Source organism: Petromyzon marinus, chromosome 15, assembly GCF_048934315.1.
Source record: "Petromyzon marinus isolate PM22_M1 ecotype Great Lakes invasive population chromosome 15, UKy_Petmar_22M1.pri1.0, whole genome shotgun sequence".
Classification (NCBI taxonomy): domain Eukaryota; kingdom Metazoa; phylum Chordata; class Hyperoartia; order Petromyzontiformes; family Petromyzontidae; genus Petromyzon; species Petromyzon marinus.
The window spans coordinates 13,162,373-13,186,317 of record NC_133681.1 but is presented as its reverse complement, the minus strand read 5'-3'; the positions used below and the strand labels follow the sequence as shown (position 1 = coordinate 13,186,317).

The following is a 23,945-nucleotide window of genomic DNA, read 5'->3' as shown; positions in this document are numbered from 1 at the left end:
GTCTCTCAGGTGAAAACTCAGGGCAGGTGCCCCCTCCCCACGAGGCCCTACGTGAGTGTGTGTGTGTTTATGTGGGGGGTGGCAGGGAGAGCGCTGTGACGGGAGCCGGGTGGCTTCTCGGTCGCAGCAGCACAGCGTCGGCCCCGGTTTCGACGAAGCGTCTTCGCTGTTGTGGCACCACAGAGGCACGTGGGTTCGATCCCAATCCTGACGCCTATATATTTTGAGTTTCCTTTCTCTCTTCCCTCCGAGTCCTCCGGTTTTTTTTTTCCCTCCAAATTTAGAGAAACATTAGAGTATTGGCTGCGATTCATTTGCACGTGATAAGCCACTTCGTGGATCTATGACTTGTGGCCAGGACACTTCTGAAAAAGAGCTACATAGCTCAGTGGGCCTTACCTAGTAAAACACATTTTTTGTTTAAGTAATTTAGTTTTACAGTCAGTTTTACAACCTACGAAACCGCCCACCGAATGTGTTCGTTATGTTCTGCGCCGTGACTGAGCACTGCTCGACAGCTCTGAAACCGACCAAGGTCTTCTGGGTGCAGCACGCATGCACAGGGTAACGCTGACGTGACAACGATGACGCACATTGCTGAAGACTGCGTCCTCGAACTTAAGCTTTTGTGGAGGTTTGAGAATACTGCATAATGCAAGTGATGAAGCCGCTGCCTGTCTCAGCGCAAACGCACACACTAAATAAGGACTTTGATATTAATAATCAATTTGCTGGTCTTTGCAAATCCACGATTTGGATGACGGTCTCCCACACCATGTCGGTCACGAGGGGCACAGGAATGGTTCAGACATCGCGCGTCACTCAAGTTAGCCGTGGCTTAGATTAAAACTCCGATTGCCAGGTTAATAGCGCAGTGTGCTAACCAGTGTGCCACCACAAAAGCATTACATCACATATACAGTAGGTGTGTTTAAACAAATAAATGTTTCATAAACATTGCACACAATGAACCCTCTAAACACCAATCAGAAGTATCCTTCGGTGGCGAACAATGTGTTCTCTCTTCACACACATGACGTTAAAATGTTTTTATCAAGTTTTCGTCGCTTGCACTTCACAAAATCGCGACAGCTGTACATGCCTGATTAACGGGCGCCTATGCATCGGGTTATAAAAGCCCTCTATTTCACATAAGGAATTGTATTATTTCAGAGTAGGAGACCAATTCATAAATTCAAAGCATGCTCAACATGCATGTTCTTAAAAGCAGCCAGGGTTGGAAATTTGGCACAAGTCAATGACGCAAACCGAATAATGGAAGACCACTCGATACCGTGTTTTTTGAAAATATGTTTATACAAAAGACTAAGCGTTAAAGTCTGTGACTAATCTGTGCACCGGCTGGTCAAGCAAAGTGCACCCATTGAAACTACAAGAAGCAATGACGCAGCACAGAGATGGTCTTGTCCATTATTTATTTGAGACTCTGTTTTTATTTATTTATACTCATTGCTGAAAGAGGTCAGCACGATGATTGACATGATCCAATTTTCACAACTATTGTTGCGACTCAAACATTAAGTCCTGCCCCACTCTAGCTGGCCAACCCTGTCATTAAGGCCCATGCATCTCTATGCATCCGTCCCACTGAAATTAGAGTGCATTTACTTGAACCTGGATAAGATCCAAAATTAAACAATCTGGCCTGGCTGGAGGATGTTGTTGCCACAGGCTTGAGGGATGTCATGGAAACCTTGATACCCTACATGTCTTTCCGATTTAATGTCTTTACGATTTAAACATTTCTGAATTTTAAGGGCGATTTCGGCGGGGGGGGGGGGGGCGAGATTTCCATACGGTTTCAATTATGTGGCAAGTTAATGTGTCTTCGTGCTAACAAAAGTGGCATCACCCAACGCCACGTGACACCAACTTTTGAAAGGAAAGGCACGGACGTGACGCAAGTGATGTCACTTACCGTGACATCAAGTGATGTCACTTACCGTGACATCACTTGCGTGACATCATGCTTTCGGATCAATACCAAATCATAATTTTTTTCAGCACATCAAAAATGAATTATCTAAGCCCAGTTTATTTTTCTAAATTTATATAAAAAAAATCAGGAACGCATCCTTCATGAATATGATAACTCAGGTAGCTTCAGCGAAACATTTTACAATACTTTATTGTATAATTTATTCGCACAATGAATATAATTGTTAATTCCCCACCCCCCCCCCCCCCCCCATGGTCACGCAATTAATTTAATAATTAGTAATGTTCATCCACTGAATCCGCCTACTTCAACAAAAGGCCACTGCTTGGACAAGGACATTTTGAATGTCATCGAATTTTATTTCATCCAGGACTCCCTCATTCATCAGTTCCACAATGCTGGGTGATATCTACAGATATCATATTCCATACCCATGATACTAGGACTGGCAATGCCTGCAGGTGTCACGGAGGAGTGCAGTATTATTGAGTTCTCTTTTGAAGCTGCCCGACACTGCCACATGAAGGCTTCCGCAAGATATTTCGGATCTGGGGGGAAGTGGTTGTTTGACCCATAATAACTTTGCTGGTTGGTGTTGGTTGATAACGGGGGAGCGGGGGCAGGTGTGGATGCACCCGGGGCCAGTTTAATTATCACTCGAGACGCCAGGTTTCACAGTACAGTGCGCTAACCTGTTCTGCCACTGCTCCACCTTGGTCAGAAGTAAAAGTGAAAATATTGCTCATTTCCTTTGAGAACAGTTTTTTTTTTCTGTTTAGTTTGTTGTCATCCCCCCGCACCTCTGATTATCATGGTTGGCTACGTACGGTGCAAAAGAAGTTCAACATACAGTCTGTTCTATAACGTGTGTTGGTTTCATAACGCAAATTTGGATGTAACGCAATGAATGTATTAAGGAACGCATTTTTATAGTGCGGATACAAATTGGATAGAACACGATTGAGTGAACAGAACTACATCGCGCGAGTCGGAATAAGCAGTCGTACGGCTGCCTCGACGTAGCATCACACAAGGCGGGATGCTGCTGGATGCTTCAAATATAATTTATTATAATACGACTTTTCCATAATGCGGTGTTCTTCAGGAACACAACTTTCGCGTTATACAGTGAGGGAAAAAAGTATTTGATCCCCTGCTGATTTTGTACGTTTGCCCACTGATAAAGAAATGATCAGTCCATAATTTTAATGGTAGGTTTATTTGAACAGTGAGAGACAGAATAACAACAAAATCCAGAAAAACGCATGTCAAAATGTTATAAATTGATTTGCATTTTAATGAGGAAAATAAGTATTTGACCCCTCTGCAAAACATGACTTAGTACTTGTGGCAAAACCCTTGTTGGCAATCACAGAGGTCAGACGTTTCTTGTAGTTGGCCACCAGGTTTGCACACATCTCAGGAGGGATTTTGTCCCACTCCTCTTTGCAAATCTTCTCCAAGTCATTCAGGTTTCGAGGCTGACGTTTGGCAACTCGAACCTTCAGCTCCCTCCACAGATTTTCTATGGGATCAAGGTCTGGAGACTGGCTAGGCCACTCCAGGACCTTAATGTGCTTCTTCTTGAGCCACTCCTTTGTTGCCTTGGCCGTGTTTTGGGTCATTGTCATGCTGGAATACCCATCCACGACCCATTTTCAATGTCCTGGCTGAAGGAAGGAGGTTCTCACCCAAGATTTGACGGTACATGGCCCCGTCCATCGTCCCTTTGATGCAGTGAAGTTGCCCTGTCCCCTTAGCAGACAAACACCCCCAAAGCATAATGTTTCTACCTCCATGTTTGACGGTGGGGATGGTGTTCTTGGGGTCATAGGCAGCATTCCTCCTCCAAACACGGCGAGTTGATTTGATGCCAAAGAGCTCCATTCATTGATGCCAAAGAGCTCCATTCAGACGGGCATGTATACGTGCTTTCTTGAGCAGGGGGACCTTGCGGGCGCTGCAGGATTTCAGTCCTTCATGGCGTAGTGTGTTACCAATTGTTTTCTTGGTGATTATGGCCCCAGCTGCCTTGAGATCATTGACAAGATCCTCCCGTGTAGTTCTGGGCTGATTCCTCACCGTTCTCATGATCATTGCAACTCCACGAGGTGAGATCTTGCATGGAGCCCCAGGCCGAGGAAGATTGACAGTTCTGCTGTGTTTCTTCCATTTGCGAATAATCGCACCAACTGTTGTCACCTTCTCACCAAGCTGCTTGGCAATGGTCTTGTAGCCCATTCCAGACTTGCGTAGGTCTACAATCTTGTCCCTGACATCCTTGGAGAGCTCTTTGGTCTTGGCCATTGTGGAGAGTTTGCAATCTGATTGATTGATTGCTTCTGTGGACAGGTGTCTTTTATACAGGTAACGAGCTGAGATTAGGAGCACACTCTTAAAGGGAGTCAGAAATCTTTCTGATGGTGCTAACGTTAAAAAAACGCCACTTTTTTCAAATTTTCTTGCTGTGGTTTTCACACCTGATGATGATTGCTTGTGTTGCAGTCAAAACGTCTTTTGCATTTTTATTTTTATTATTTTATTGTTTCCCTTCTATGTGACTATACCGAAAGAACCAAGAATATGAATCCCTGCAGTCACGAAAACTTTAAATCAAAATGGGGTTTTTTTTAGGTGAAGAGGGAAACTTAGGACTAGGAACATGCTGGTTAAGATAATTTATTATAAAGATGTCAACTACCTCGCCTGGAATAGAGATCGTGGGTTTAGTCCCGATCATGACGCCTGTATATTTGGAGTCTGCGTGTTCTCCCCGTGGTCTCATGTATTTTTCTCCAGGTCCTCCAGTCTTCTTCCTCCACATTTAGAAACCATGCGTTTAGAGTATTTGGCTGTTATACATTGCTACACGATAAGCCACTTCATTGGGCTATCATTTGCGGCAAGGTCGCTTCTGAAATAAAAAGCTACATAGCTCAATGGAACTGAACTGGAAAAATATATAATTAATAGTTAAGTTTTTTATTTGTTTATCAAAATATGGTCATGATGTAAAATGGTATTGTTAGTAAGTATGGTTAGTAATGTTATTGATAACAGCAATACTGCTCGTCCACTACTGTGACATGGTCATTTCAAACCCTACATTGGAAAAAAATATATAAAGTTTGCTTAAATAAATAAAATAACGTACTTATTTTCTTGTTGAACAAAAAGTAAATCACCTTGTGTTTCGAGCCCGCAGGAACATTTTTCTCCAACGAGTAATCATTGATGGAAAGTGGTAGAGTTGGGTTAAAAGTGAAGTGGTGATACCGTTTATCACGCACAATGCAGTGACCACCACGGAGACCGTTTCATTGTTCATATTTTGACAGTTTTTGGATTTGTGCAAAGCTTTAGAGGCGATATCTTTTGAGGCCACAAAATAGCGCGCTTCACACAATAAGTAAAATAAAATAACAAAAACAAATTGACCATTGCTCACACGTGGCAATAGGGCAGTCATTGGAAACCAGCTTGTCACAGCCAGCCAGCACATGGATCGAAATAAGACATCGTCGACTGAGAAGCAAATTAAATCATTTTCGCTCCTTAATAACAGTTTTAAATAACTGAATGAACCCATAAAAAGAACAATTTATAAATATTCTAGATTTGAAGCTTAGGTGACTGCAAGGATTCATACTCTTTGTTTTTTTCGGTAAAGTCACGTAGGTAAAAAATTAAATATAAAATAAATGAAAACAACTAAATTAAATCAGATATATAAAGCTTTATATATCTTTTTTATTATTATATTGTTTCCCTTCTACGTGACTTTACCGAAAGAACCAAGAATATGAATCCCTGCAGTCACGAAAGATTTAAATCAAAAATACTTAATTGTGTGTGATTTAATTTAGTTGTTTTCATTTATTTTATATTTTATTTTTTTACCTACGTGACTTTTCCGAAAAAACCAAAGAGTATAATTTATACATAGTTCAACATGAATCAACGAGTCACGTGTGTGGGACCGTGGATGTGCTGTTGAATAACGAAACCTATATAATAAAAAAAAATCCCCAAGGAGAATATATTTTTAAGGTTTTCACATTATCCGGAGGAGAAAACAATATATATATTTGAATATTTAATGGCGCGGCAGGGTGGTGTAGTGTACCACAGAGACGCGGGTAAACTTCCATGAGATTTATGTATAAGGAAAAGCATTTGAGAAGAACGTTTTTTTCCACACGATTATTCAAATTGTATTTTTTTCCCCCTCAAGCCAGCCTTGTCTCTTATTGTTGGGAATAAATAGGTTTCGGGCCCACGATTAGACCAATAACATGGCCAGAAATCTCTGAATGTGTACAACCCCGTCTGAGAATGTTAACATTGCTCCCGGCAATGTATGCACAGCCACGAACCGCATGTAGCACATTTAATCCCTGAAGGGATCGAGCAACGCTTGATGCATACACTAAAGTGTAACCCTTTGTTTGCCGCGGTCTTCAGCGTGAGTGTTGCACCCAGCGAGGACGATGCAGAGATGATCGTTGAGACACAGGTGAGAAATTTTGCCCTGGTTTCAGGCATCCGTTCTTGCTTATCACGGGGCGTTTTATGTTGCTTTTTTCATTATTTACACATTTTATCACAATTCTGCGAAGTGAACTTCGTGTCATTAAATGGAGTATCCTCCACCCCACGTGAGAGAATGGCCTGCAGAAGGAGCTATTACCAGAACTGCCTCGGGGATCCCTTCGCTAAGTGACCATGTTTATCCACAGAATGCGGGGGGGGGGGGGAGCTGCACTTTCTCGCGTTCTCCGCTACAAATACGTTTTCACTTGGCAGTCAACGCCAAATTAAGTGAAAAACTAAATTTTAAATGATTTTTGTGTGCCGACTCAGTGACTGGCCGGAGACCATAAAATCGCCAGACTTGATCATCTGTCTTAACCACAGCCAACTTAAACCCGGATTTCAACCCTGAATCTCAGCAGTGGCAGCTCAGCACGCTGGTCAGCGGGGATTGGTGAAGATGGAGGGGGTGCAAAATTGGTTTAGATTTTCGCTCTCCGCTGCTATTTAGCTGTGACTGGAAATTGTACTCGGGTCATAGAGTTCAAAGTTTAGTGCATTAACCACAGTGCCACCACTCCGCCCAGATGCATTAAGCATTTTTGCATTGACTTTATTTAAAAAAAAAATGGTTGCTAAGCACACTGGGCTCAAAAGTCCCCAAATATGCCAAGTGGCACGTAACAAAAAACAACGATATTCAAGATGCAATTGATTCGAGACAATGAATCGTAAATGAAAGGAAACTAATGCATGAACAAGAAAACAAACCCCAACATGCAAGGTGAGAGCGGCAGCAGCAGCAGCGTACTCACGTCCACATAGGCCGGTTAGGAACCCACATCTGCTACACTGCCATCTACAGGCGAAGCACCGTTGATTGCATTGTTATACCTCGACGAGGCCACTCCCTCTCCCCTTGGAGCCTCCTTGAGCGTGGGGGATTACGCGTGGTTTCGGCCGCAATCGCTGAACGAGAGGCGACGGGATGCGTGCGAACACAGCGCGTTGTGTCCCGTCGACTCTGCGAATGACGCGGAGAAGATTGTGTCCCGCGGCTGATCACGTGCGGATGCTGCGTGCCTTGAATTCAGATCGCCGGTTATGAAGTGATGTATAATGCGCTGGCACTGCCTCCCTTGGGAGGCGGGGTGTGTGTGTGTGGGGTGTTTTCAGCAAAGCATGTGCAAATGCAGCACGAGGCTGAGACTCGAGCCGCATGATTGAGCGGAGTAATTTTGCTCTGAAAAAAAGTCAAGCGGTTGGGTGCTTAATCACTAAGCCTGTTGAATCCGATTATTTAATTTTTCCTCTCATTTGTGTTTGCTGGTATAGAAACTTGTCAGTTTCGGGCGTCTTTATTTGTATTGTTAGCTTCTTGAATCATCACCAACAACTTCACCAGCCTTGATCAATCCACCGCTGAATGGAAGTCACCCCAATTGGTCACCATAATGATCGATCTGATTTCATCACTCCATCTATTTGGTGGAGCATCCTCCTGGGCGTGGTCAAGTGCTTGGCTGCCGCTCCATCATCATTCTGGGCCATCGATCACCATTCCGTCTAGCCATGTGTCCCATCACATTGGTGAACCTTACAGGAATCTCCTTGTAGCGAGATGGGGGTGTCGTTATGACGACGTTGAACTTTTGTTGTTGCACGGTAAACGGCAACAGCTTTTGCTAACAGGACGAGCGCTGACCCAGAAACGCGTCTTCTGGGATTGGGCCCTGTGAAGAAAGGTGGCAGCCGTGGATGTAAGAACACAAAACCCGGGAACCTAAGCCAGGGAGAGTGGGGGCCACGGGTTGAGTTTGAGGCGGGGGCACGGGGGGGGGGGGCAATGACACCGCCTCCTCTCCCCCAAACTGGACACATTTAGGAATTTATTGTCAGTAGTTTGCAATTAAGATTTTAAAATTTGTTTTATATACAACCGCGATTCCTAATGTGAGGGATAACCCCCCCAGCGCCCCCCACGAAAATATAGAAGTAAAACTCCGCCTTCGGTGGGGGGCCCGTCTAGGAGGGAGACGCAAACATTTGACCCGAGTTGTAATCACCGGCGAAACGTCGAACTCGGGATTGTAAATGTCGTGGCTTGGCTCTCCAACACACCGGTGTTGCTGTACTAGTAGCGAATTGGCATGTTCTGTTAATGTGACAAACCTAACGTATTGTCTGTCGAGTGGTGGCGGGTTTAACGACACATATTGACGCGATCTAACCCCCCAAAAAACCCTGTAATCAGTATTGTGGATCTGACCTCCTAATATTCAATGTGGCAACAGCGATCAGCGTAAGAAGAGAACGAGGGGGGGGGGGGGGGTTGGCCGGTCGCTCGTTACCGCCTCGACTTGACTACTTTCAGTTGCAGCCGACGTGCGCGTCTCTCCGTTAGGACATTGGCGGTCACTTGGGGAAAGGGGCCGTCCATAAATGACGTCACGCGATTTTAGACGATTTTTGACCCCCCCCCCCCCATCGTCACACGACGTCACAAAAAGTCAGACCCCCTCCCTTCAAATATGACGTCACAAAGCCCTGCCCCCCCCAATTTTTTTTTTAAAACATGCTTCAAATCGCTTTAAGCTATTGTTATTGTAGTGTGTATTTAATGTGGCGCTGCACTCTGATGTAGGAGAAACATTTATTCAAAAGTCTATATAATTAAGCAGAACGTGTTGTCTATATTTATTTAAAGTTGCGCATTTTTACGTGACGTCACATTTCTCAAACTCTCCCCCCGCCCCCTCGTCACACATCGTCACAAATGTCTGACCCCCCCCCCACCCCCCCCCCCCCAGGTGCGTGACGTCATTTACTGGCGGCCCCAAAGGCAAAACTGCTAATGAGCAAATGTATCTCTCCAAATCCTTCCTCAACCCCCCCAGGGTGGCCTGAAGAACATTTTATCGAAAAGCAACCTCTATTTTTGTTTGGGGGGGGGGGGGGGGTACGAATCTGTCGTGGCGCTAAAAACAAAATGAACGTGTTCCCCGTGTACTCTCAAGGGGAGAGAGCAGGGCTCGTTCGTCAGGAACATTTTAGGGCTTTGTAGAGGGACGCAACGCTGTCGTTGTGATGGGTTTTGCGGCACCACTCGACGGAAAGCCCTCGCGCGCACAAATCCATCGCTGCCCGCGATGTGCCGAGGTGTTTCAACGTTGATCGAAGCGGCGACGCCCGCGTCAACTCAGGGACGTTAACCGCATCCATGCTCTTTGATTCTTTCGGTAAAGTCACGTAGGTAAAAAAAATATAAAGTTAATCAAATCACGACGTTTCGGAAGCAACACAAGCCTCCGTCATCAGGTGGGATAGTCACAGCAAGAAGTTATTTGCTGTAGTGGACGATTAATTTACTTTTTTTTTATTACTGTGACAGAGCCAGGGGGGGGGCCGACGGAGCCGGGGGGTGGGGGTGACGGAGTTGGGGGGGCGACGGAGTCGGGGGGGGGGGCGATGGCGCGAGCAGAAGGAGCCGACACTGACTTTCTCACATATCATACACTGACTCACTCACACAACAACAACAACCGCCATTCGCCACTAAGTGGCGGTGACGTCACCACGACGCTTGTGCCAGGCTATGTGCACCCTGAGGCCACGTGAAGTGTCGAACGCCCGCTGGCAGGAGGTCACGGGGCAGACCCAGGTGCCACGGGTCGACTGACTGAGATGACTGGCTGATGCACCACCTGTGCCCCCTACTGTGCCAACCTGCTGTGCTTTAGCCACCCGGCGCTCCGCTCGTTGTTCTGAGCGTCGCTCCTCCGCCCTCCGTTGTTGTTGGAGGGCGACTACCTCCAACTGCCCAGTAGCATCCTTCACGAGCCCCCTCCACAGAAGCCGATCTTGACACCGCTGGTACCAGTCATCGGCAAGTCCACTCAGCTCCACGTCCTACTGTACCACATCACTCCATCTCTTCTCTAGCCCGTGCCGCGCCCGCTTAGCCCCCTCGATCCGGCCGAACAAAAGCTGTTTCGGCATGCGGTGGCTGGGCATGGCGGCTACATGACCCAGCCATCGCAGCCTTGCCCACCGGAGGAGCTCACCGATGGGACCTTGCCCAGATCTTTCAAGGATTTGTGAGCTCCTCACACAATTCCAGTCTGGTTAAACCCAGGATGGATCGTAGGCAGGCCAGCCTAAATGTTTCTAACCGGCGAAGATGTTCCATTAGGGGGGTCCACGTTTCGCAAGCATAGAGAAGGGAGGGAATGACCATGGCCGAGAAGACCTGAAGCTTAGTGCGGAGCGACAGACCAGGTAGCTTCCACACAGCGTTACGCAACCGATGAAAAGATATTGCCGCTCGACTGATTCGGAGTGAGACCTCTACTGTTAAACTGGAGCCAGTCATAAGCACACTGCCCAGGTATGGGAAACTCTCCACTCTCTCCACAACTGCCCCATCACCGATTGGGAGTTGTGGGGGTGGAGTGTCCGATGGTACAAAATACCCAGGCAGGTGCTTAGTTTTGGTGGGGCTGATGGTAAGGCCCCACCTCTTAGTGGCACGCTCCAGTCTCAGCAGCAGCGTCTCCAACTCCTCCTCTGACTGAGCAGCTATTACCAAATCATCAGCATACATAACGTGGTTGAGTAATAGGGAGCCATCCCTTGACCGCACCCGGGCATCGATCAGCCTCCCATTATATCTGTACCATATGGAGATTCCCCCGGTACAGCTATTGAAGGGTTCACGAACTACGTGGTCAAAATAGATGTTAAATAATGTGGGAGCCAGAGGACATCCCTGTCGCACCCCAAGGTGTACAGGGAATGGCTCTGACTCCCGGCCACGTAGTTATACCCGGGCCCGCTCACCATCATGAAGGTCCTTAATGATCGTGAGCAGAGGGTCAGGTACTCCAAAAGCACGAAGAACAACCCAGAGCCCAGGCCTACTGATGTTATCATAGGCCTTGACCAGGTCAATAAAGCAGAGATGTAGGTCTTGTTGAAATTCCCTACACCTCTGCTGTAGCAGACGGACAGAAAATATGGCATCTGTGCAGGACCGCCCTTTCCTGAAACCGCATTGGGGCTCCGCAAGCCTCTCCTCAGCGTGCCTGGCAAGGCGATGCTGAATAATCCTTGCCAGGACCTTTCCCGGCACACTGAGGAGTGAGATGCCCCTGTAGTTGTTACAGTCTGTGCGGTCCCCCTTCTTAAAAAGGGGGGACCACCAGGGCATCCTTCCAATCCTGCGGAACCCGTCCAGTGGTCCAGACCGTTGTTATGATGTCATATAGGGCAGTCTATGCACAAACGCCACCCTCCCTCAGCATTTCGCTTGGGAGATCATCTCTGCCCGCTGCCTTTCCTGGTCTCAGACTCCGGATTGCCTTCAGTACTTCCTCAACAGATGGCACCTCAGCCAGCCACTCACAGGGGGTGACTTCTTCCAATATTTGAGGCATCGCAGCCACAGCAGGGTCATCCTCACTTTGTGCCACGATGTTTTCCTGGCTGAGGGATTTTCCCTCCCCCAGGACCTCACAGAAATGCTCAGCAAATCTGCAAACCTATTCCTGGGGGTCGGAGATTGGATCACCGTTTTTTTCCCCTAATGATGGTAATAGGTGTGGCGCTGCAGGTTACTTTTTTGATGGAGTTAAATAGAGATTTGTGATCACGGGCCACTGAGGCAGACTCCATCTCCTCAGCAACCCGCGACCACCACCCATCCTTGCAGCGCCTCACGGATCTCCGAACCTCCGAGCAAAGGCTGCGGTAAGCCTCCTCATTCTCTGACGTGGGATTCTGTAGCCGATGACAGTGGGCCTGTCGCTTTTTCTCAACCATCCTGAACACCTCCTCTGTCAGCCAGGGTCCCTGGGGAGGTCTGGACCGCGTACCCAAAGCAGCCATTGCAGCTGCATGAGTCACAGTCCTAAACCTCGCCCATTTACCCTCGACATCAGGAGGAGTCGGGGACGATGCCAATCCCAGCCGCAAGCGATGATGAAATTCTCGCTTGCAACTTTCATCAGATAACTGAGACCAGGCCACTTTAGGTTGGAATGGGGTCCTGGGTGTACACCCACCACCGGAGTGGAAGAATGGCAGGCGCATCTTACAAATGACTAGTCGATGGTCAGAGGGCAGATCAGCTCCACGGTAGGTCATGGTGTCAAGGACATGGGCTCGCATCCGCTGGTCCGTCACTATGTAGTCCAGCAGAAGCTCTTGCTTGGACCCGGCATGCATCCATGATGTTGTGTGGATGCGCCGATGCCGGAACAGCGTGTTGGTAATTACAAGTCCATGGGCTGCACAAAAATCTAGCAGCCTCCTACCGTTGTTATTGAGCTGATCTGGCCCATGCCCTCCAATCACTCCAGACCAGGTGCCAGTATCATGACCAACTCGGGCATTGAAGTCACCCAACATGATGACTCTATCCCGAGGGGCCACTTTAGCCAGCACCTGTGACAGGAGGTCATAGAAGGCATCTGACTCATCGGCTTTGCCTGCATCACTCCATGGATGTTCATCTTCGGTGGGGGCATAAGTAACCACGACCACCATTCCTCGCCTCCGGTTGATGGGAAGGCGAGCCCAACGTAGCCTGGGGCTTACAGCTTCCCACACCTCACCGCCACGCTCCCACGCCCCCGTCATTCTTTTGTTCAAAAGAAGAGCCACACCCTGTTGTTTGGCAGTCTGCTGCCCCGAGTAGAGGTCTGTCCACCCCTCATGGTGGCAGGAGCCAGAGCCGGTCCACCGGACCTCCTGAATGCCACAGAGATCCAGGCGGTACCGGTCCAGCTCCCAACAGAGGAGTGGCAGCCTCTCCTCCGCAGTGAGCGTTCGAACATTCCACGTGGCCACCCGTAGTGGCTTTTCGTTGTTTCTGGAGGAGCCCCGAGGGTAGATATTCAATCTCCTGGCTCCGCCAATTGGGGTTTGGCCAGGAGACGTCATAGACGCCTGGCCCCCCGGGGCCTCCGGCACAAGCTTATTAGTTACATATTTCAGTTTAACTCGTGGTTTCGTGTTAAACTGAAATATGTAACTAACTCACACACCATACACTGACTCACTCACACAGCATACACTGACTCACTCACACACCATACACTGACTCACTCACACATCATACACTGACTCACTCACACACCATACACTGACTCACTCACACACCATGCACTGACTCACTCACACATCATACACTGACTCACTCACACATCATACACTGACTCACTCACACATCATGCACTGACTCACTCACACACCATGCACTGACTCACTCACACATCATACACTGACTCACTCGCACATCATACACTCACTCACTCATCATGCGCTGACTAACACATCATACACTCACGCTGCCGCTAACTCACTCACACATCATACACTGACTCACTCGCACATCATACACTGACTCGCTCATCATGCGCTGACTAACACATCATACGCTGACTCACACATCATACACTCACTCACGCTGCTGCTGACTCACACATCATACACTGACTCACTCATCATGCGCTGACTAACACATCATACACTGACTCGCACATCATACACTCACGCTGCTGCTGACTCACTCACACATCATACACTGGGAGTGTCGTGCTGCCAGCTATGGCTGCAGGTTTTTGTCGTACGTGTTATGTATATCGTTTATTGTTAAATTTAAAATCACAGTTCCTATGATTACTGTTGTTACATTGTTTTTATAGCTTTATTTTGGTGATTCGAAAATATATGATTAATCTAAATTGTCTTATGGTTGTTGTTGTTGCCTTGCACCACATTGATTTTTGCACACAGCGTTTTAATAAGTTTTTTTGCGTGGAATATTTGCTGGTTTATTCCAGGATGTTTCTGTTACACGTTGTCGCTTTAGGATGTTCTGTGTTCAAATTGTGTTTGTTGCGGTTGCATCCGACTTAAGAGCCGCATGGCTCACAGGGCTATACAGTAAGGGAAAAAAAGTATTTGATCCCCTGCTGATTTTGTACGTTTGCCCACTGACAAATAAATTATCAGTCTATCATTTTAATGGTAGGTTTATTTGAACAGTGAGAGACAGAATAACAACAAAATCCAGAAAAACGCATGTCAAAAAATGTATAAATTGATTTGCATTTTAATGAGGGAAATAAGTATTTGACCCCCTATCAATCGGAAGGATGTATGGCTCTCATGTGTCTTTTATACAGGTAATGAGCTGAGATTAGGAGCACACTTTTAAAGGGAGTGCTCCTAATCTCAGCTTGTTACCTGTATAAAAGACACCTGTCCACAGAAGCAATCAATCAATCAGATTCCAAACTCTCCACCATGGCCAAGACCAAAGAGCTCTCCAAAGATGTCAGGGACAAGATTGTAGACCTACACAAGGCTGGAATGGGCTACAAGACCATTGCCAAGCAGCTTGGTGAGAATGTGACAACAGTTGGTGCGATTATTCGCAAATGGAAGAAACACAAAATAACTGTCAATCTCCCTTGGCCTGGGGCTCCATGCAAGATCTCACCTCGTGGAGTTGCAATAATCATGAGAACGGTGAGGAATCAGCCAAGAACTACACGGGAGGATCTTGTCAATGATCTCAAGGCAGCTGGGACCATGGTCACCAAGAAAACAATTGGTAACACACTACGCCGTGAAGGACTGAAATCCTGCAGCGCCCGCAAGGTCCCCCTGCTCAATAAAGCCCATATACAGGCGCGTCTGAAGTTTTTCGTGTCCCCCACCGACACGACTTTGCCATTTGTTTTGCGATGACGACGACGACAATATTTCCCATTCTCCCCGCGTACGCTATCACAATCAACAAGTCGCAGGGACAGACGTTCCATTACGTTGATCAAGCGCACAACTTTATCTGTCTTTCTATGATGAATAATATAATATAAGATAAAACTTCTCAACGGAGCATCGGGTGCTTTGCTGGAATGCGTCACTCGTGTGCAAATTTCGTGCTTTTGTGAACAACTAGTTGTATATAAACTGGCTGATGAGTCACTATACGAGTGAGAGCGGTGTGCAGCTGATAGCCTCGTGAACATGAAACGTTGGACCAACGTTGCTCCAACGGTTTCAACCGCGAGACATACGTTGAGACGTCGGCGTGTTTACCTGCGGACTGCATTGCGAATACAATTTTTGGCTGCAATTTCAGCCCAGTCGATATTAAGAGATTATGTCCACGTAACACGGACACTTTGGGATGCGGCCGTGGTGTAATGGTCGGCAAAGTGGACGTTGCAACCCGGGAGGTCGACGCTTCAAATTGACGTCCAGGCGCGTCGTTTTGTCACAGTGGTGCAAGTTTCTTAAACACTGCTATCCGCGCCCACCCAGCAGTACAGAGAGATAGACCACAGTCGATCAGCTGCAGATCGTGTGTGGTGGGATGTAGTGCGGGTGTTCTCACCGTAGTTGCTTCTCTGGTGTACTTCGTTGTTTTTTGTTTTGCTTTTCTCATTTGAATAACCTAGCTCACTCGTGCAAATGAGACTCATCCTGGTCTCTTGAGTTTCTCAGCCGGCAGAAGAATACAAATTTGAAACTATTTCTCCAAGACGTCTGGCGAGCATGGAAGAAGAGGCCGAATACCCTCTACAGGGGCTTTCTATAGGTCCCCCTCTTAGTCGAGGGCCTTCCGCCAGCATTGTCGCATGCAAGTAATTACAGAGCTGCACCTTTACCTATTCTTTAGGCATGTTGTTCTTCATTTCAAGGCCCGTGGGCCACTGGTGGCCCCTTAGTTCAGCCCATGACGTGCGGACCCCGACAATATATAGATGTGAAAACACCCCACGTCATGCTGTGAACGCCAGTAGTTTAAAATGTGTAGCGGCTCTCACACTGATGATGTGTTATCGGCGAAAATGGCCCCCCTCTGAAAATTAGTGAAGAACATTGCTTTAGGCAATTGGTGCTAAGCTGGGTAACATTACTATGATGCACAATTTGGTATCAAATGTGAAAAGTGACTATCTCACGACGTAATGTGTTTAACAGACCACAAGTCTTTACTAATAAATAATGCATCCACCAGGAAACATTGAAACGTATTTGACATGCAGGTGGCTTTAAATTTTAATGTAAATGAATAATTTATTTTCATTTAACACTCGAGATTATGGAAATCCTAAAAAATGTATGACTACGCCATTTTAAAACAATATTCAATTATTTTGCCTGGTTAAATATTCTCCAAATTATGTTTGAATAAAAAAAGTGACACGTCTGTTTGTTGAAATGAATAATTATTTATATTCTTGGTTCTTTCGGTAAAGTCACCTTCTACGTGACTTTACCGAAAGAACCAAGAATATGAATCCCTGCAGTCACGAAAGCTTTAAATCAGAATAAGTATTTGTCCATAAAAGCCCCAGATGTGTCTCCAGACTTATTTGAAGGCGCATATGATGTGAGCATGGATACTGCCGTGGTGTAATCGTTAGCACACTGGACGTGCAATCCAGAGGTCACAGATTCGTTCTCCTGGCATGGCAGTTTAAACAAAAATGCAAGTCTTTTACACGCTTTTATTTAACTCACTCTGTCTGTTGTCGTATCCTCAAATCTTGTAACTCAATTTTAACCCACTTCCCAATGTGGTATCGACTGCAAACTTGGTATACTTATGTCATACTGATGACAATACTATATTCTATCAAAAAAATACAAAAAATATTTTAAAACATTATTTGTTATGTTTCGGCTTGGGTCTAATTGTCCACGCTCAACTGACGTTGGCTGTAATTGCCCACGGTCCCCTTACGTTGTGGCAAGCTTCGGGGCTACTTCCTGGAGTCGTGGAGTTGTGCCATTACGAGTACGGTACATTTCATTAAAGCGTGTTTTAAAAAAAAAACTATTTATAAATATTACTTATTATTTAAATTCCACCCGCAACTATGTTCACCCAGCGGTTTGAATGGGTACATCACAGTGGATCGGTAGATCGGGTGGAGTGAGGTTAAATGTCAGGACTTCCACCTCTTCTAAGTTGTTTGACCAGCGTGAAAGAATTAGCCATATTTCTTCCAGAGAGGGCTCTCTTGAGCTCCTTCTAACGACGCGGCCCTTCCATCCGTAATTGACATGAATAAAACGAGCACACAATACACGGGCCTAACCGAGATCTGTCCATCCGTGTAAAAATTCAAAGTAATTTTTTTAGCACATCCCATCAGCTGCACGGCCGTCTTGGAGTGTATAGGTGGAGCACCATTTGCGTGACAAAATTAATGCTGCGCTGGTTTTGACATTCAGTGCCTCATCAGGAAAGTCAGGCTTGTTTGAACTGATGCTGATGAAATAGCAACTCCCACTACTCTTGAACGACCGCCCGAACAGACAAAAACACATTCTCCTGCGGAGGGAGCTGGTAGGAACGTTGGGTTGCTCGGTCAATGGCCAGGGTCAACGGCGGCGTGGTGTATTCCGCAAATATGCCCGACTGAAGGAGGGCACAAGCCGGCGTGAGTAGGTTAAACGTTGAGTTTTATAAGGGCACCACGGGGTGACCAGCCCCTCCCCACCCAGCCCCACCCTCCCCACCCAGCCCCTCCCCACCCTCCCCTCCCCACCCAGCCTCATCCTCTCCACCCAGCCCCTCCTCACCCTCCCTCCCCACCCAGCCCCACCCACCCCACCCAGCCCCCCCCCACCCTCCCCTCTCCACCCAGCCCCACCCCTCCCATTTTTGGATGCACGACGGACGGACGGACACAATAATCCCCTGTGGGCTGGTGTGACCAGGAGGTCCCTACCAGTACTGTAGTTCACAAGGATCAGCCAGGGGGATCTAGGCCTTGAAATATGGTCCGCACAATAAATTGGGAATAATAATGCAATTTAAATAAATAACGTTAAAATACGAAACTATGTGTAAAATAACCAAAGATATGAATACCTTGATAAAGTGATACGTAAGTAAATTCGTGTTGTAGTACATACAACGACATACTTGAAGAATCCTTTCCCGGAATGTCGTGTGTTATCGATATATTTACTTAAGGCATTGCTATTGATTAACGTGTTGAGTTGTTTTTTTTGTTATTTGTACTCATGCACCACTGCCAACACGGTATCGACGAAACATATTTACATATTTGTTTGGTAACGAAGAGCATTTGCGTTATAGGTGCCCGAGATTGCACAGTTGGGAGTGTTCAGGCACTCCAAGTGGCGTGCAGTTGCAGGATTGTAAAGCCTTACAGAGTCCAGACATTATGCTTGATTCTCCCTCCTTGTTTCAGACACATGTAGAACAATCTCCATATATATAAGGCAAAGTTGTGATGATGTGTGTCTGTTCAAAATGTTTAGTGTACTTTCCGACATGCAGTAATAAACTTGAAATTTGCCATGTGGGTACTTTCCAGACTGTACACCATGCAAACATTATTAAAATACACTTTTGGGTTTTTTTTTGGGGGGGGGGGGAGCTCAATAATGTATTTATTTTTTGCACAGCAAGTGAGCTGTGACGTCAAATCTGTCACGTGACCCGCGCATGTGGAAGCGTAACGCATTGTAGTGTAGCGGTTAGCGCGCCGTGCTACGAACCCGGCGACCCGAGTTCGATTCCACCTGTGACGATCATTTGAACCGGTCCTGGGCCACCCCTAGGTCGACTCAGCCTCAAACGGGTAACTGCTGTGGTGTGTGAACATCGCCACTAGGGAGACAAAGGCGGCCGGGCGTGGTGAATCCAAGTCCCGGGCGAAGCCGGGTAGTACAGCTAGTATTATATAAAGGACACTGATTTCATGTGCAATCGAATTTGTTTCCGGAATCGATTTGCCCCCTCCCTACAGAATCACGCCCCTTTCTCCATCACAAATAACTCAGATATCACGTTGCCCGTCAAGAGCGAAGATTCTTCATTATATACACCTACTTTTTTATGACTACACAGAAATCGGTACTACATTGTGTATATATATACAAATAGTAACTAATAATGCACACCTCATTGTCAATCGATTGCTGGATGAAGGCCTCCCCCAGGCCATGTTAGTCATGGGGGTTGTTTAACCATACATCACTCACCACTGATGTTAGCCATGGCCTGGAATTGAACTCAAGTCACTGGGTTCATAGTGCAGTCAATGAACAGTCAACCGTGTTAAACAGATGCTGATGCATTGCCAGACGTTGTTTTGCACCAGCACTTCCTCTCACTGTGGGGCACAGTTCAATACAAAAATAAATATTTTATTTTAAATAAGCCATTGTGCACTGTACTGTTGTGGAGCAATATGAGCAATAGATTATTAAACACACCTCTATTCATCACTACACGTAAAAATATATGTCTTAGTCCATCAGCCTATAGATGTTCCAAACCAATATTACCCGGCAGTTTATAGCAATTGAACGAACTCTGGACCGGTTTTGACTTTTTTCGTCTCATCATTACATTCAGACTCGTTACACAAACACTACTTAGTTGCCAAATTGCTGTTGGTAAATATCATTCCATCTTTCACTGCCCGTGTAGGGTCCTGTTCAAAACCAAAAGCAGCATCGCACCAAAACCGATACTCAAATGCTTCAAGCATAGAAACGCAACGGCTGGCTTAAAAAAAAAAGAAACCTGAGCCACATTGGAGTCGGGCAGTAGATTTCACAATAAGAGCACTACAATTGTCAGCATCATCGTCGTCACGTGGCTCGCTTCGTTTGCTGCCCTGATTTACCGCCCTGGATCTGGCGATGACAACGAAATGCACCGGCACAGTTAATTGAATAACTGTCAGTGCCCGAAACTGCGGTGGTTCCTGCTGCTTTTAATTCCCCACACAAATGCAAAGCGTGGGTAATTTTTTTTATTTCGTGTTGCATTGTGCTACTCGGATATATGAGACTCCGCGGAAGGGGGTGGTGGTGGCTGCGGGGCAATTAGAGGCTACGGGGTGAACGAAGCGGTAATTAAAGGATTTTATTGGTGTATTTTTTTTTGTTGTTGTGTGTGTGTGTCAAACTTCCACCGCCCTCTTGCGCGCGCGTTCGAAGAAGACACCGGCGGCGACACGAGGAGTCGCTGTGGGGCCAAAGTCTCTCCTGCTCCACTCCGGCTGTTGGCGAGGAGTGCTCAACCAAACCGAGAGGACCGTACGATGCAATTCAAGGGGTGTGGGCCCCTTTCCTAAATGGAGTGGGTTGGAGCTGCGCGGTGCGGTGGTTAGCGCGCTGCACTGCGCGTCGGACAACGTGAGTTTTCTGAGTCCTGGTCACGCGGCTAACGTCAGCGGCGAGCGATGTCTCAACCGCTCCTCCCCCCTTCACCAAAGCCGCGCTAACCAATGTTGCGAAGTTATAGTTAACGCACGTAAACCGACTCGGTGCGTGGAGGGATTCAACTAGCAGTGGAATGAAAACAGGTTGTGAATCAAAAATGTGTTGTTGTCATCGTAAAATATAGAACAAACTCACACTTAAGACTGACAGGACGCTGCTATCAAGAGAAGGAGCCTGTCGGTGTGAGTAAGCTTAGGCCCAGCACTCTGGGTGGGTGAAGAGGCCGGCTACCCACGTCACAAACCCGCAAGGGGCACTGAGAATATATGAGAGGGGGCCTCAACAATTATGTGGATGGGGAGAAACAAATACACGGCCAATGAGAGACATATACACGAACAGAGAGGCAGACACAGAGATGCATAGAGGGACGGAGAGAGAGAGGCATGGATCAACCTCGAGAGAGAGACGCACTCAGAGAGACAGACAGATTTAGAGAAGTGTGGAGCAGGAGCGAGAGACAAAAACCCGAACACCACCCACGACCACTGGGTTGCGAGTCCAGTGTGCAAACCATTGCACAACACAACAGCAGCATCCCCTAAATGACGTAGGGTTCCCGCAATCCGCCGTTATTTGAATGAGAAAGTTATCATTGTTTTAGCATTGAGCCATTTTTAATTTGACTTCATCACACTTGGCATTGTGCACCGACCTTCCAACCGAATATACCTTCCCACACGATCCCGACTGGCCTTGACACCTGCTCACAAATAGGCCTTCCCACTCGGCCATCATCATCTATTCACGTGCCGTGATAAGTATACCTTTAGCGACACGGTCATTCCATGGAGAACATCAGTATAATGGCTTCTTATTCTGCGTGTCCTGCTTTCTCGTGAATACTGCGAGAGAGCCAATGTTTTCCATGAAAGCGGCAGATGGTTACCCTAATTGAGGTGGAATTATTCCGTCCACAGTTCCAAAAAACAGCATGGGCGGAGAGTTGAAAATTCGAGGTGTTTTTTTCTTCATTTTTATTCGTATGGTATATTACCGTTATTATAGACTATATTGCTTTAGAAGTGGGACTTCATTTGTAATTAAGTGGATTTATTTGACTTATTTGGTATTAAATCATGATCATCACCATGGGACACACTTTATCATCTATTACTCACGAATACAGATGCTGTTGTTGGGTGTAATATATTAATATCAATATTAATTCACACAAATCCTGCCCATTCAATGTGATTAGAACGTGTGTAAGCAGCCAAAACAACATATGATCTAAAGCCTTTATTACGTCCAGAAATAATGTACCATATTTCATATCGGGGAGATGGGGGCTTAAAAGCAGAGAACATCTGAAAACACAAACGATACGGACAAGAGGAGATATCGAAGAAGACACAGATACACAGCACTCTGCAACATCATTTGGAAAAATATCGTCCGAAATCAAATAGTACCGTGCACATCTCGAAAAATGAAAGAGCTGCGATAAAAAAAAAACTACATTACAGTTATTGCACAGAGACGTGAGAAGATGTGTTCCGATCATTTTGTAGCGCAGAAAGAAAAAGCATACAATTCTAGATTTAAAGCTTTCGTGACTGCTAGGATCCATACTCTTTGGTTCTATTGGGTAAAGTCACGTAGGTGAAAATAAAATAACAAAAAAATTAACAAAAAATCACGACGTTTCGGCCACAACACAAGCGGCCTTCATCAGGTGAAGGGACGAGACTGTCAGGAGGACAGCGCTGGAGTGGAAGAAGCCACGCTCAGATCACGACCTTTAAGCTGTGTAAGAAGAAAAACACCAAGCGCCTTGACAAAGGAATTAGCATATAATTTAGCATTGAAATGACTCAGAGGCGCGAGGAGGAACGCACAAAGGCAGCAGCCACACGGGTAAGCCGGTAGTGACACGGGTGTGTACATGCGGGCGAGAGAGTCGGACCACCCAGAGGAAACCCCACGCATGCGCGCAGGCAACGCTCGACCACATAACAGATGGGAACAGGTGGAGAACGCATTTGCTGTACCACTTTCTCTCGGCAAGCCAGGGTATGGCAACTCAATGCCCACCATCCACACCAATCCTCGGCTCAGCAGCGCTGGATTACAGGCGTGCACCTCTGCGGCCGCCCATCTTATACAGGACGCTTCAAAAAAATGTTAACGCATCCGAGAATTTGCAACAATGCCACAAGAAATGTGCTGCTGCCTCCGGGCTCTGGAGACCACCCGAGAGAAGATTCCAGGCCACGTGTTGACAATGATGGCGAGAAAGTGGAGACTCTTTGAAGCTATTATTAACATACATTTGTTACGTGTTAATACATTAAAAACGCTAGTCCCATGTAGGCGTTAACATTTTTTTGAAGCACACTGTATTTGCTCGTGACGTAGCCATTATAATAGTAAATTGCAATGGATCACGAACACAAACATTGACGCGTGAAATTAAACCAAGCCTAAAAGAAGTGTGCCAATAAACGTGAATGGTGCACGCTTGGCATTACAATCCGAGGCAGGATTATGCACACGTCGATTTAAAAAAAAAGAAAAACGCGCATGATAGGAGACATCATCGTGACCGTTCAGAAACTTTAGTGGGCTTGTGCAGGACAAAAAAGAATGATGGCCGGTGCTTAAGACCGATGATGGAGTGGCAGCCACGGCAGGGAACACTTCTAAAAATAGAAGCTCGGGTCCTACCTATTTGGATGGTTACATCGCAAGACCGCGAGAGATTGCCAACGCCTTGGGGAGACCTTCATCCGGCAGAAGATTTATCATTGCTGGTGATGTTGTCGGATACCACGCGGGTGGGTTTGGGGAGGTCGGAGTTTTTGCAATGGTTTTGCACACTGCGCTCTGATACGCGCCACCCGAGTTTGAGTGCTGGCCACGGCTGATAACGTCAGTGGCGAGCAATATCTGAGCCAGTCCTGCGCCCTGCCTCTTCGCAAAGCTGCACTGACCAACGTGATGCAAGTACGGTCAAACAAACCCCATGATTGGCACGGCATTGGAGTTGTCTGTCGAAGGTTGTCGAGAACAGATTTGTCCTATTCGGATCGATAAGTACCACGTGACACGTACCACGCTTGCAAAACGTTTGTTGTAGTTCGAGCTAGAAGCATTAAACAAATTAAGCGCCGTCACCCGAACATTGCGTTGTCACGCACTTCCAACTGAACGA

General features: G+C 46.6%; 1 protein-coding gene across 1 annotated transcript in view; it reads left to right on the top strand.

The window, feature by feature from the left end:
* The first annotated feature begins 6,386 nt into the window (after nucleotides 1-6,386).
* Nucleotides 6,387-23,945, top strand: part of LKAAEAR1 (LKAAEAR motif containing 1) — a 46,382-nt gene continuing 28,823 nt past the window's right edge. The window contains exon 1 of the mRNA XM_032954917.2: nucleotides 6,387-6,476. The gene's annotated coding sequence lies outside the window, so the exon portion shown is untranslated. The remainder of the gene's footprint in view (nucleotides 6,477-23,945) is intronic.